At 37.9% G+C, this 13,257-nt stretch overlaps 1 protein-coding gene across 1 annotated transcript in view; it reads left to right on the forward strand.

Annotated features, from left to right (window-relative positions):
- The window catches only part of add3a (adducin 3 (gamma) a), an 86,612-nt gene that overhangs the window by 8,075 nt on the left and 65,280 nt on the right, over positions 1 to 13,257 (forward strand). The window contains exon 2 of the mRNA XM_052590885.1: positions 12,330 to 12,381. The gene's annotated coding sequence lies outside the window, so the exon portion shown is untranslated. The remainder of the gene's footprint in view (positions 1 to 12,329; positions 12,382 to 13,257) is intronic.

Raw genomic sequence — 13,257 nt, forward strand, 5'->3', positions numbered from 1 at the left:
CGTTTGATGTCCCAGCCAATTTTGTGCATGCTGGGTTTGAGAGGCCAGACGTCTTATGCAAGAGATTTAAATCGGACTAAATAAAATAAATGTAATGGTGATTAAAATTACATTTTAATTAAAAAGAGATTCCAAAACAAGAGCTTTTCCGTAGCCTTCTTTCAACGTTTTTGTAACTATTTGACTTTGTTGGTGGTATCAGGAGGGATGTAGCTGTGGTTTGACAGTTCTAATGCAAACAGCTCAAATGTGGTTTGTGTGAGTAATAATATTGTTTGGTGGTGTTTAGGGTGAGGCGTGTGTCTGTGTTGGGAACACATTACTAAAAATGTTCCAGGTCAGGAGTTTAATGGCACCAATCACTGTCATTTCACATCTGCTGAAAGCGGCACAATCACTCCCAGATGTGCCTGTCATGACTGTCTTATTTCTGCTTCAAAACTGTGGACTAGAATGCTGTTATTGCACCAGGACCCTCTGAACTAAAACACAGAGTCATTTTAGATGTGTTTTTTTCTTTGTTGACAAAAACTATATTATGGTATTTCCTCAATTTCAGACACTTATGTATATTTAAGAGTGTAAATGAAATGTAATGAAAATTGATATACACAATATTCTTTTTAAACTTTGTCATTTCCACAACACCAAATTGAATGCTATTGTTTTCAACAAATAGCATCAAATCAGCATATATTACAACTAAAAACAGCTAAATTGAATTATTATTTTATATAATTGCTGTTTTTATTATATTTTTGATTAAATAAATGCAGCCTGGGTGACCATAAGAGACTTGTAACCAACCCCAAGCTCTTATTTTATATAAATTCTGAGCATTTTGTTAAAAGTAGCATGTGAAGAACATTCATTTGAACTGGTTGTATTATGAATCCACCCTGACCCTTTCAAACACAGGTCCTTTTCCACATCCTGAAATCAAATCATTGTAATCTTTTTCTTTCATAGAGACAAATATAGACATAGTGACTAAATCCAGTTCTGTGCAGTTGTTTTACATTGCTTCCAATGGCCGATGGGCCTTTGTTGTGGTTTAAAAGCAACACTTTGTATCCATAAAATCCCCAGGGGGTCTGTTTGTCCAACTTTAAAACGTTTCACATTTGTGAATCTCACTGCCATGAAAACAAAGACATCCAACCATTCCTTTCTTCGTTGATAGATCGTAGGGGCTTGCTTTATTTAACACGTCAGATTCCTAGCCCTTCGATTCTCGGTAAGGTTTAAATCACACCGAGCCTCAGATCGCAACAAATCCTGAGAGTTTTAAACGCAGTCAGTTTTAGAGGAAGTGGGCTTGAACTCTCATGGGTGAGGTTGGTTTACAGCCCAGTGTGGTTTGGGGTCAGATTGAAATGTGCTGCGTTCATTTGAACATTTTTCTAAAGACGTCCTCCCTAAAGCCTCGTGTCTTTTGACAAGGTAATTGAATGTGTGAATCGCCAAGCTAATCCTCGTCTCGCCTCAATTTGTCATTGAATCGTTTGGAATTCTTGCGCTCGAGTTTTTGTTTCAACTTTTTCGCCCTCTCTCACGGTTGAGTACACAAACCCCGAGCGCATGTGTGCTAATGAAGACATGTACGTGTTGGCAGCGGTATATCCCTCCCTGAAGCCAAAACCGCTCAGCTTTCCCAGGAATGTAGAGAGAGCATCTTTAGGTGCAGGTCTAGCCTGAAGTTATACACATGTATACGCTGTGTATGCGTGCACATGGATGTTTAATCTGAATCAGCGTTACGAGTGTGTTTCTTTTAAAAAAAAAAATTATTCCAGCTTTTCTACAGAGTGTATGCAAAGAAAAAAAGTTACTTTCATGCATTGTCATAAAAAAAAAAAAAAAACAGATCGTAAAACGTCATCAATGTGCTTTTGCAAAGAAAATCTTGTTTAATAAAATGTGTGTGTGCGTGACCCTCTGACCGTGGCTCTAAGAGTGGTGTGTGTGGCATCCCGCCCACAAAGGAAATGTGCTCTATTGCATTGATTGCGTAAAAAAAAAACTAAATATAACGACTCATCTGCCTGAACAGACACACCCTACCCATAGTTCCTGTTGTTTTGGCTTTATGTTCACAAACACCTTCCAAAAGTGACTTTTTTTTGCCGCACCTGCCCATAGTGAGTGAACTGAGAACGTTTAACAACTTTTTGGGCCATGAGTTTAATTATATTAATATGATATTCTTACATGTTGGTGATAAAGAGCTCAGAATGTCAATGAGCTGATCTGGAGATAAAACTTTAGGCAACCACGTTAAACTTCTTTTGATTTTTACATTGAGTGAAAGAGATGTTGCAAAATCCAAATGGTGGGAAGTCGATGTAAAAAAAAATGGATTATTTGATTCTGAAGTGCTGGGAATTGACAGTCAACACTCCTGATTCGAACCTTTGGAGTCGACTCTTGATGATGAGTAAAACCTGAACGATTACTCTAGTTGCATACTATTACAAACACCTAAGGACCTTATTCACAAAGATTTTTATTTTGCCTATAGGAGTCCTCATAATCTAGTTAGTTGTCTTTAGTTCATAGCTAGGAGTTTTAGTGATTTGCAAAACTCTTTAAGAGATTTTATTAAGGAAACCTTAATGTAAGAAGTAAGGCAGTGGTTTGACCTCATTGCTGTAGATGGTTTATTTGGTGGAAACATGGATTTTACTTTTGAGGACTTAGAAGGACATCTAAGCTGTCCTTGGTTTAGGAGGGTTAAAATGATTGGTAAATAGCTATTGGATAAAATATTTCAGATTCTTAACATTAGAAGTGACACACCTATCATTTGGGCTGAAGATTTGGTCTTTTACCAGTAGTGGGGATTTCGATTTCATCCTGGTGACTCAAATCATTTTATTTGAAGGAAAAAAAATGACTTGTTTAAATTCATTCAGTGCTTCAAACGCTGACTTTATCTGAAGGTTTCAAAATTACATCAGCAGGTGTGGAGGGGGGAGGGAGTATATTAATCAAATTTGTTCCAAAGCATGTTTAATTTTTACTTTTTACCAGTGTTGACTTCCACAAACAATGTATTTGTGTTTCATCTGTAGAATTCATATGACTGGCCCAAATAAGACTTGACATCTGTTGGGTGTCACATACAAAAATAAAAATACCTCACAATTATATGAAGGTCACTTTATGGAATAAAAGCTTTCATCATGGTTTACATGCAAATATATCTAGACGAATCATTGGGAGTTTGTGGACCCTCATCAAGTATATCTAGTATTTGATGAAGGTCCACAAAATCCCAATGCTTTAATCAGGAATGGTAGATATTTTGGTATTTGAGATCTTTTAAAATTCCTATTGGTTGATGGGAGTCCTAGCTAGGAATGGAGGTTCACAAGTTCATTCTCCTTAACCTGATAATGATTGTGTATGTTACAGTGGGTATTTAGGGGAGTGTTAATGACTGATAGGATTGAGTTTACTACTGTGTGCTGTAATAAGAGCGCTAAATCCTTCTGAAGGTGATGCTCCGGCCAAATTATGGATGGACATCCAAGCTCGTTCCAAATGCATTGAATTCCCTTCTATTACTGGAGCTTCACTGTGTACATCAGGGATCACGTTCCTCACAGACACTATCTGCCTTACATCTGATATCTGATAAACACAGCCAACTTTGAGTTGGCTTAAAATGACAAATGATCTGCATGCAACACAAACTCAAGAAACAAACACACTGCTGTTCGACCACAGTCCTTTGGTTCCAGGCTGTCTGTCCAAGTTCATGAAAAATAAACCTAGGTATTTTTTTATCCAGCTCGTTGCATCCTGTCATAATGGATAAAGTTAATAGTAGAGTAACAGCCGAGTTTGGCAGGTGGTCACGTTGCAGCGGGTGATACAGGTTTGTGTGTCTAATCTGGCGAAATTTATGGAGGTGTTGAGGTCCGTCAGACTCTCACAGATTCTGTCTGTTCTTGCCGAGGCTTGTCCATGTTAAAAATCACACGTCAACTTCAAGAAAAGTTGAAAAGAATGAAAAAAAATGTACATTTATCTAAAATTGTCATGTGGTGCGACCAAAAAAAAAAACTAAACTATTTTCCTCATATTCTGATTAGGTTATGTGTGAGTGTATCTTAATTATTATTTTCTGGAGTCTATTTTTCATTTTAATTTCTCTAAAAATTTAATGTGGTGCAACCATCAAGTAAAATGTAAAATCATATTTTCCTTACACTTTTCATGTGGCTATAAATATAAAAATAATGTATAAATATTGAGTTGCACCACATGATATTTTACATATTAAACCTGAGGTCCGTTTTTTTTTTTTTTTTCATACCCTTGGACATAGTCTAATGGAGAAAGATATTGCAGTTTGTTCTAATAGCACTGTTTACACAGTAGGGCCAACTCTTCATCTGCGGTTAACACTTGCGTTATGCTGTAGTTTTGCTAAACTGGACCTAACGCTGAAAGATTTAAAGAGCAAATGGAGGGCAGCGTTCTTGCTTAATGACTAAGGTCTAAATGTACACTCTTTTCCACCAGCTCTTTACCACTTACAGGCTGTTTCCTGGATGTGGAAATTTAGTCAAGGACGAGGCAGTGGTTTACTCTTAAAAATGACCCTGTAAGTACGTGGCACAGCAGGTTCTGTCTGCCTTAGATTGTATTTTCTTGACATTTATGGTAGTAGATGTTCCCCTTGCAGTCATAGTCTTCTGTCAAATGCAACACCAGCATCAAGTTAAAAAAGAAACACTGGGAAAAATGACCCTAGTTTCACTCTCACTCAAGACCGTTATTGCCGTCCAAGAAACCCCAAAGGCTTTTGGTTTCGAGCCACAACTCCTATGTGACGCTCTTAGTTCTTGAACCAACCGGCATCAATCAAACCCTGTCATGAGTCGCTGTGAAGGTTTAGTGTTGGTATTTTGACAGCAAGCACACACTGACCCCCTCCCTGAGTAAAGCTGATATCATTGTGTGAGGAGTCTCCTACTGTTGTTTGTCTTGAGTACTTAAACCTTTTGGACCCCTTCACTTGTAAAAAAATGCTTTTTGGAGGCTTGGCTCAAAATCCAGTGTTCAGATCAAGTCCTCGTAGTTGCGTTTATAATGGTCTTGTTTAAATCATCTTGTAAAGTGGTTTTTAAGATGTTTTTAGTGAGTAACAACTTACATTTCAGAATCTTCCTCACAGTGGTTTCAGAAAATGTGAGATTTTATAACAAGTCATATTGTCAGCTTTAATGGCTAAGCTAATCATAATTGCTATATATTGCTTTATTTAAAAAAAATACATTAATTATAAGACATTTATGGCTAGTTTGTGTTCTTTGCTGGTGAAGACATCGTTCTGAATAGGTTTAAAATTGTTTGTGTGGATATTTTGAAACTTTTTACCTCAGAAAGTATAGCAAACAAATCCTTGGATATACAGGACTATGCTTTGACATCACAGGATTTTTCTGATGGTGAGAAGCACACAGTTCACTGTGAGATAACCAGGCCCTGCAGGTCTCAGGCTTATCAGAGTACAGCTCCAAACTCATATCAGAGTTTCCACTGTGGATGTGTGTCCGTGAAATCTGGGTTGGGGAAGCAACTGTGAAACTGTAGTTACAAGTTAAATGTTGCTAGCAGCTAGCTGCTTGTAATAGTGCAGTCAAACTAGTCATATACAAAGTTAGCAACACTAAACTATTAAATAAAACCAGTCTATTTAAATCAACCTTCTGAATGAACTAATTCTCTAAAATGGAACAAATTTCTCAATGTTTAGATGAGGATAAGATTTTTTAAATGGCAGTTTAGCATTTTGTTGTGGTACAACACTGCTTTATGGAAGAAGTATCAAAGCAGCTATTATAAAAGCTAGCTACTATATTGTGTGAACACCATAACTATTGTCACTGTACTGGGACATGTAGTAGTTAGCAATGGTGCTACTTTTAGCTAGTTGCTATAAACCTATGCATTTGTTTTGTGTTTATGTTGTGGGTGTGTGTTCGAGTGACAGAGATACAATCCACTGCAGGGACAGGAAAGCATTTGATTTCCTCTTCCTATTCTTGATTAAGTGGACAGGAAGTGCTCTTTTTCTTTTTGACAGATGTCTCGTGGGTTACAAAGCTGACACAACAGGCTTTGAAGAAAGACAATGTAAGATGGTGTCACTTTCTTCCCTTGCATTTATCTTTTGTCAGTGGATGCATGTAGGTCACTCCATATGATCTCATGGAGCAGTCATTGTGATGGCTCTATTCAGGGAGGAAGGGCAAACCAGTGACCCTGTGATGTCACACGATGGGTCTCTGTGATGACGGCAGTGCACCGGATGGATCTGGTCCATGGCCTGTGTCACACAAACCTTGACAAGAACAATTTAGCTGAAATAAGAATTACTTTTTCCCCAACGGAACAATGTGGGAGAGTTGGAGCTGTAGTATTTGGATGTTTTTTTTTTTTTTGAGGTAGTGGTTGTTTGTGTATCATCAGCCAAGACTGACATTTCACAACAAGTTGACAAGCAAGATCACATCTGCCTCTGACTCTGAGGAATATGTGGTGGGCCAGTAAGATTACGGATCAAAATAAAAGTAGGAAAAACAAAAAGAGGAAGATCTTTGATAGTTCCTGGACACTTTTTTTGATCAGGCCCTCCAGGGGCAGGATTGGATCTCCCACCTCCACTTTTGGGAATGGTACTAGAAGTTGGACATTCCATTTGTAAAGTTGGAGCAGATTGTTTTGCATTGAGAAGTGCTATTTTACGTCATTCCCAAAATGGTGGCATCTAGAACAGCATTCTATTGGTTATTATCCAAATTATAGGGAATTAAGTATGACTAGAATGGTTTGGAATGCTTTGAGGTCAGAAATGGGCATTTTGAACTTGAGCATTCCCATCTCCCACCTCTCCTACAAATTAGCATTTTCTTAACTGAACCTGGCTCAATTGGGATGTTTGTTTCAGAACCTGAACACTTTCTTCCTCCTAACTCTTCAACTCTGTTGCTGGGCGCCAACTGTCCTGGACATTTTATTTCCAACCTCCTTCAGAACAACCAGCCTGTGAATTTATTATTATTATTTTTTGGTCCCAAGTTACCCTGAAGACACTGATTGGCTGGTTCAGGTGTGTTTGATTAAGGTTGTAGCTAAACTCTGCAGGACAGTGGGTCCCCATTAGCAGGGTTGTATTTCTATGGTTTAGACATATAAACATCGCAATTACGCTTGGTTTCACACCAAAATAATCAGTCCAAGATGGGCTGAATGAGGAAGTCTCAGTGTGAATGTGTAATGACAGCTACAGATAATACCACAAGGAGCTTACAGAGCTAACTTGTCATTTCATCCTGGATTGATGTTATTATCAGAGGGATCCTGAAACATAAACTGCACTCTGACCAATGAGAGGGGGAGTTTTACTTGCATATGACTTGCATGAACAGATTTTGGTATGCTTTGAAATGTTACCTTCTGAAACTAACCAAATCAAGAAGAAAATGCAATACTGTTACAAATGTTTCCCGAAAAAATAGCAAACAACCTACAGGTCTTAAAATGCCCTTACATAAATTACTCCAAATGTCTATTAGAAAATAGCCTGCACTTGGGCCCGTCATTACTATGTTACGCCTCTGGTGGGACAAATAATGTCCAACCATCCTACTTGTACAACGACTGCTTACAACAATGGAAAAGTCAATATTACTGGTTACTGCTTTTTATAATTAGTACAATTCTTAAAAATGAGATACTAGTAATAAGTTGCCACTGTGAGATAACACAAATCATAGCAACTTAAGCGTCTCAGCTGTGCCACCAAAGCATTCGAAAACACCACCAGCTGGTCCTTTTAAGAAGAGCGGCTGACATATTTTCAGCTGGTTTTTCTCCGTATGGACTAGCGTTATTGAATTAAAGAGAGCTTGTCTTTATTGTAAGCGCTGCAAAGGTTATGTGGCAGGGGACGTTTGGGATCCACATGAGTGGTTCGACATGACATTTGGCATATTTGGTCCTCATTTGCATTGTTAAAACAAAAGATTGACACTAAGGAAGAAATGAGGCTGACAGTGCATGAAAAGGTCACAGTTGCTTCCTCTCTCATCCATCTGTGTGTTTGGGTGTGTGCAGCCCTCACGCCTCACAGGAGATCTATGTGTATCAGATCAGTTGCTCTTTCAGGACTCGACGAACCGAAACCCTCCCATCGCCTCGGTCGTGTCCGTAAGATACAAATCATGTAACATGAGGGTGTGACTGCAGATCTCTTATGCGATTACCAATTTGGTGATTCATACCAGCATGTAAACATACATCAACTGACTTTGTAAGAGATAGTTGAGCAAAAAAAGAATACTGTTGTTGTTTACTCACCCTCATGTTGTTCAAAGCCTTATAACCTAGGACTGAATATACATGAATACCCCCCCCCCCCCATGTAAACACACAAAAAAAGAAATTGTGCAATTCTGAACAAAAGTATTGGTTACAGCTGTTGTCATACAACAGAGGTTCATAGTGACCAGAGCTAAAAGAAAACAACAAAAATGTATTATAAAAGTTGTTCATGTGCTTTTTGAATTAATAAGATAGTCTTGTGGAAGGAACAATTGAAATAATTGGACTGAAACTGTAATTTAAGAAGTTTCTCCTCTTGAATTGTACAGACAAATAACAACACTCGGGGTTGGAACAACATTAGGATGAGTAAATAGTTTTTCATTTTATTTTTTTAACAGATTGTACATAGTTTCTGCTTTTTTAAGTGGTTGCACTCATTTCTTTTTTTTAAATGAGTCTGTATTTCACTAGAACTTCATATATTTATAAGATGAATCCGTTACTTAGGCTGTATCAAAAGTAAGGAAGCACCCTTTGATGCAGTAATTTTTTTTTTTTTTTTTTTACAAAAACCACATGGAGTTTGTTTAAAAATCTCATCCTTTCATTGGTGCGAAAGTTCACCCACCAGCCCATCTGCTCCAGCTGTGAGATTGCAATGACTTTGTATCTCCGCTGAGTGTTTGTATGTGTTTATGCTTTGGCTACGGTCACTACACACAGAGTTCCTCGTCACCACTGAACTGCTCGTTCCCAAGGGATTCTGAGTCACTACATCAGATAACCGTCAAAAGAGTTTGACGCAGGTTTTCCTTTTTGGTGCACCAGCAGTGTTTCATTGGGGCAGCAGTGGACCATTAAAACCCTGTTTACCAAGCACTGTCAGCGTAAAAGGCATACTGGCTAATGCATACCAATCAATATTTATTTCTTTATTATAATTTTTTTAATGTAGAGTTTTCCTTATTTAAAAATCCTGTTTACTTAATGGTAAAAATTTAATGTTTCAGGCTTCTAGGTGCTTGTTTTATAGAGATCAATAACTGTTACAATATTACTATACCAACATACCTGAACTACTAAAATCTGCTTTGTGCCTTAAAACATACTTAGCATAACAATACAGGTAGTAAAACCTAACAGCACAGAGATCAATCTCCATTAAAAAAGTACCCTTGCAAACACTGGCGTGAATGTTTTCGTATTCTAAAGGCTTGTCAGTCCACTGCAGTGGTCCTGAGGGGGTTTTTATCATTTATTCAAGGGATTCCCAATCCCGAGCACCATCTGTTCTGGCATAGAGTGATACTTACATATTGAGATGGTTTACTGAACGCTCATCTGCCCGTAAGTCTGTCAAATATACTTTGTCAGCCATTCAAGTGGACTTCCTCTTAGCTCTTTGATCACTCTGTTGGGTTCACACCATGTGACTGTATCACATGCACACCTCATGCATTTCCAAGACAAATACAGTAATGTCGTTCAGATTTCGTGACGAACCCTAATCAGATTGGAACTGATGATTTCGGCCATTTTTGTAGGCAAGCGTCCAGTGAACGGACAGTGGGTGTGCCGTCTGAGGTTAAGACTAGAGTAATGATGGTTTGGGCTACCCAAGTACGCCACAAAATCTCAGCACAGTCCTCTTATAAGCCCTATGATGCTCAGGGTGATGAAAAGAGCCCAACACCAGAATGAGAGTCTGTGAATTTCAGAGCTGTCTGGCAGAATCACACTAACAATCCAGTGTTGCATAAGCATCCCATTTCCCACAATTGGCACAGTTTTTTTTCAATAACTGCGAGCTCTCTGCAGTAAAACCCAAAATTTAATGGATTCCTTGGCCAAAAAAAAGGTCTGGGAGTGTGAAAACAGATGCTAATTAACTTACATTTAAGTTAAGCTTGCAAAAGTGGCAGAGCAGGAATCGCCTGGCCTCAGAGGCCACCAGTTGTCTGTAGGACAACACAGACCAGACACAATTATGTAAGTGCTGATGTTATCTAAGTGACCTTGAACCCCATCAGTACTGTGAGTGGAGCGTGACCGAATTATCTGCATGTAGTGTAACAGGATTTAACAAATGGGAGTTTAGTGAACATTGAATTTCAGAACTGTGAAACTAAACTCATAAAAATAAAGGAATCTTTATTTCTGAGAGTTAAAAATGTTCTTTGGATTATCCAAATGAGACCAAAACAAGTGGTTCTTTTAAGAACCGTTCACTGAGAAGTTCTTCCAGTGGTTCCCATTTGGATCTTTTATTTGTATATAGAGCGTAATCGGACATACTGAGTGAAATAATGTACAGATTCGCCACATTTACTACCCACTGTCTGGTTGACCTAGCTAGCAGTGTTTAGACAGATGTGTTGGTACAGACGATAAAGATGGTTATCACATGCTGCGGAAGTCCCCGAGGGCTCTAGACAGGGTCAATTTTGTGGGTTTTTCCCCTCAGCTGAGCTCTTTGATGGAGGTCTGTTGAGCTCTTACTGTCTCTTAGGAAAAATGTGTCATTTATTCACAGGCGTCAATCCTGTTTGTGCAAATCAAATGAAGTTCTCAATCCTATTTCCTCAAATATAAATGAAACCGGTATGGTATGACTGGAATAAGGTTGGTGGTTTTTAATTTTTTTTGGCAAATTTTTAAGTAAAGTGTGTGTGGTCAGATTTTGGTGGAATTTTGCAGGCAAACTTTAGCTCTCACAGCTTTTTACTTTTAAACAAAGCTTTCTGGTGTTAAAATCGTGAATTAACTTAATAGGAAATCTGTGTGGAAAATTAATTGGCCCTCAGGCTAAAATTAGCAATTTGTGCAAATTTCTATTGAAATGACTGGATTTTGCCCACTACAATTCCCTAAATGGCAATAAATGTTACCAAACCCCAACCTTGGACAAATCATTATGCTGCTTTTGTTAGTAAAGCGCTGTAAATATTTAGTCCATCTACTGAGTTGAGTCTGACCACTGAGGGAGCAATTTGTATTGCCTCATCAAGGAAAACATATATAATGCATATAAAACTGTTTAACTAATCCGTAGCAATATTTGGCTAAAGGGCCATTAACCCAAAGGATGATAGTGATAATAACAGAGGGAGAGAATAGAGTATTCCAAAGCACAACTTTAACGATAACAAAAGAGGAACCATATCGTTGTAATCACTTTTCAAGCATTTTTTCTATTTGATGAATGATACAAATTCTGATAAGCCAATCAGAATCCACCTAGATATTCGTTTGAGCATTGAAATTAGAAGACAGAAAAACTACAGTATGCGTTTTTAATAAACAGAATGTTAACGTTTATTTTCCTAAATTGTCGTATGCATTTTTTCGTATTCGTCATCCTTTCCTAATATTTGCTATGGATGCGAAAATGCAGAAAATCGAACCGAATCCCAATTTTTTTATGATGGACAAGAGTTTTAAATTCCGTGTAGAAAGACCTTTTGTCTGGATACTAATATAGTTAACGTTCCTTTAGTTATCAGGCTAATTGTTTAGTGGTATGGTAAGCTTTGCATGTTGAGTTGTTTCCTTGCAAAATGTTTAACTAAAAAAAAAAAACTACATATACTTTAAGTGTTATTGTTCCCCGGCAATGGAACTGTGTTGACCCTGATGTGTGGCATGTAGAAGAGGTGCACTAAGAATGTTTAGCATGATTCCTCAAGGTTTATCTGCAGGAGTTAGAATCTTAAGATTTGGGCTGGACTATATTTTGGCATTTATTGACTTGAGGGGGTTGACCGTCTATGTTTTTAATCTTTTGGCTTTCGTGTGCATTCCAGGTGTTTGGAGAGATAACAAAGTAGGCTACATCAGATCATGGAGGAAGTACAGCTAGTTATTTGAAGAGCTTTGATAAACCTTTGCCGTCTGAGCAAAATCTACTGGTAGCTGATGATTCCTTTCTTATTTACAGCGTTTCTCACTTTGGATGATAGTTGTGTGTTTATGTTTGTTTGTTTCAGGTGATCCAGCAGCGTGAGCGCTAACAGTCGTTACATCTTGGGCTCCCAGCAGGTAAGTCTATATAAAGCTCATTCCCACAGCGAGTCCTTCAGTTGAACCTTGACTCACAACACCTTTCATTTAGCGCACAGTGATGCGTGCCCTCAGGGTACAACCTTCGGTTGAGTCTGCAGATGCTTTTGGATCCGAATGCTTCAGAGGCTAAAAAAATTCTGGAAATTTACCAGAAATGTTATGCCCATGTGCAACCCTAATCAATAATGATATAAAATGAATAATAATCTATTATAAATTGTTTATTTTTTATTTTAAATGCTTTCTGAAAGTTGTAAAATCTTGTGTAGAACTATTGCTGAAGCCGTGTTTACACTTTAACAGATTTTATTTGGTGGGATGTCTGCATTATTGTGCTTAATTTGTATATGTAATCACAGATCATGTGCATCATATAGCCACAGTCCCGAAAATAAATTCTCACGCAAACATGTCTAAATTAGTAGACTAGTGCGACAAGCTAGCGGTAAGGATGACATATTGGCCAATATTTCACCAGTGCTTCAATTTCGGTGCAGGATTGCGGGGATTGTTCCTAATTGTACTTATTCCTGCAGGTTTCACGCTAATAATGTGGGAAATTCCCACAAACAATTTAGTGTCAAAGACACTCATAAAAACTGACACGGAGTATCATTTGCACGTGTTTTTAAGTATTATCAATTTAAACATTTAAACATTGTTAAACGTTTTAAATCATTTATGTCAAAATACTTGTTTTGGCCAGTATCCACGTAAACACAAACTATATCTTAAGTGAACATAAGTAGTTGAGAAAGAAAAAGCATGTGTAACTGTATATTGGATCCATGCATTCGGTCTTAAAGTGATAGCAGTAAACCCCTAAACTACTGCACCGATTAATAGAATAGT

Source organism: Carassius gibelio, chromosome B22, assembly GCF_023724105.1.
Source record: "Carassius gibelio isolate Cgi1373 ecotype wild population from Czech Republic chromosome B22, carGib1.2-hapl.c, whole genome shotgun sequence".
NCBI classification, from domain to species: domain Eukaryota; kingdom Metazoa; phylum Chordata; class Actinopteri; order Cypriniformes; family Cyprinidae; genus Carassius; species Carassius gibelio.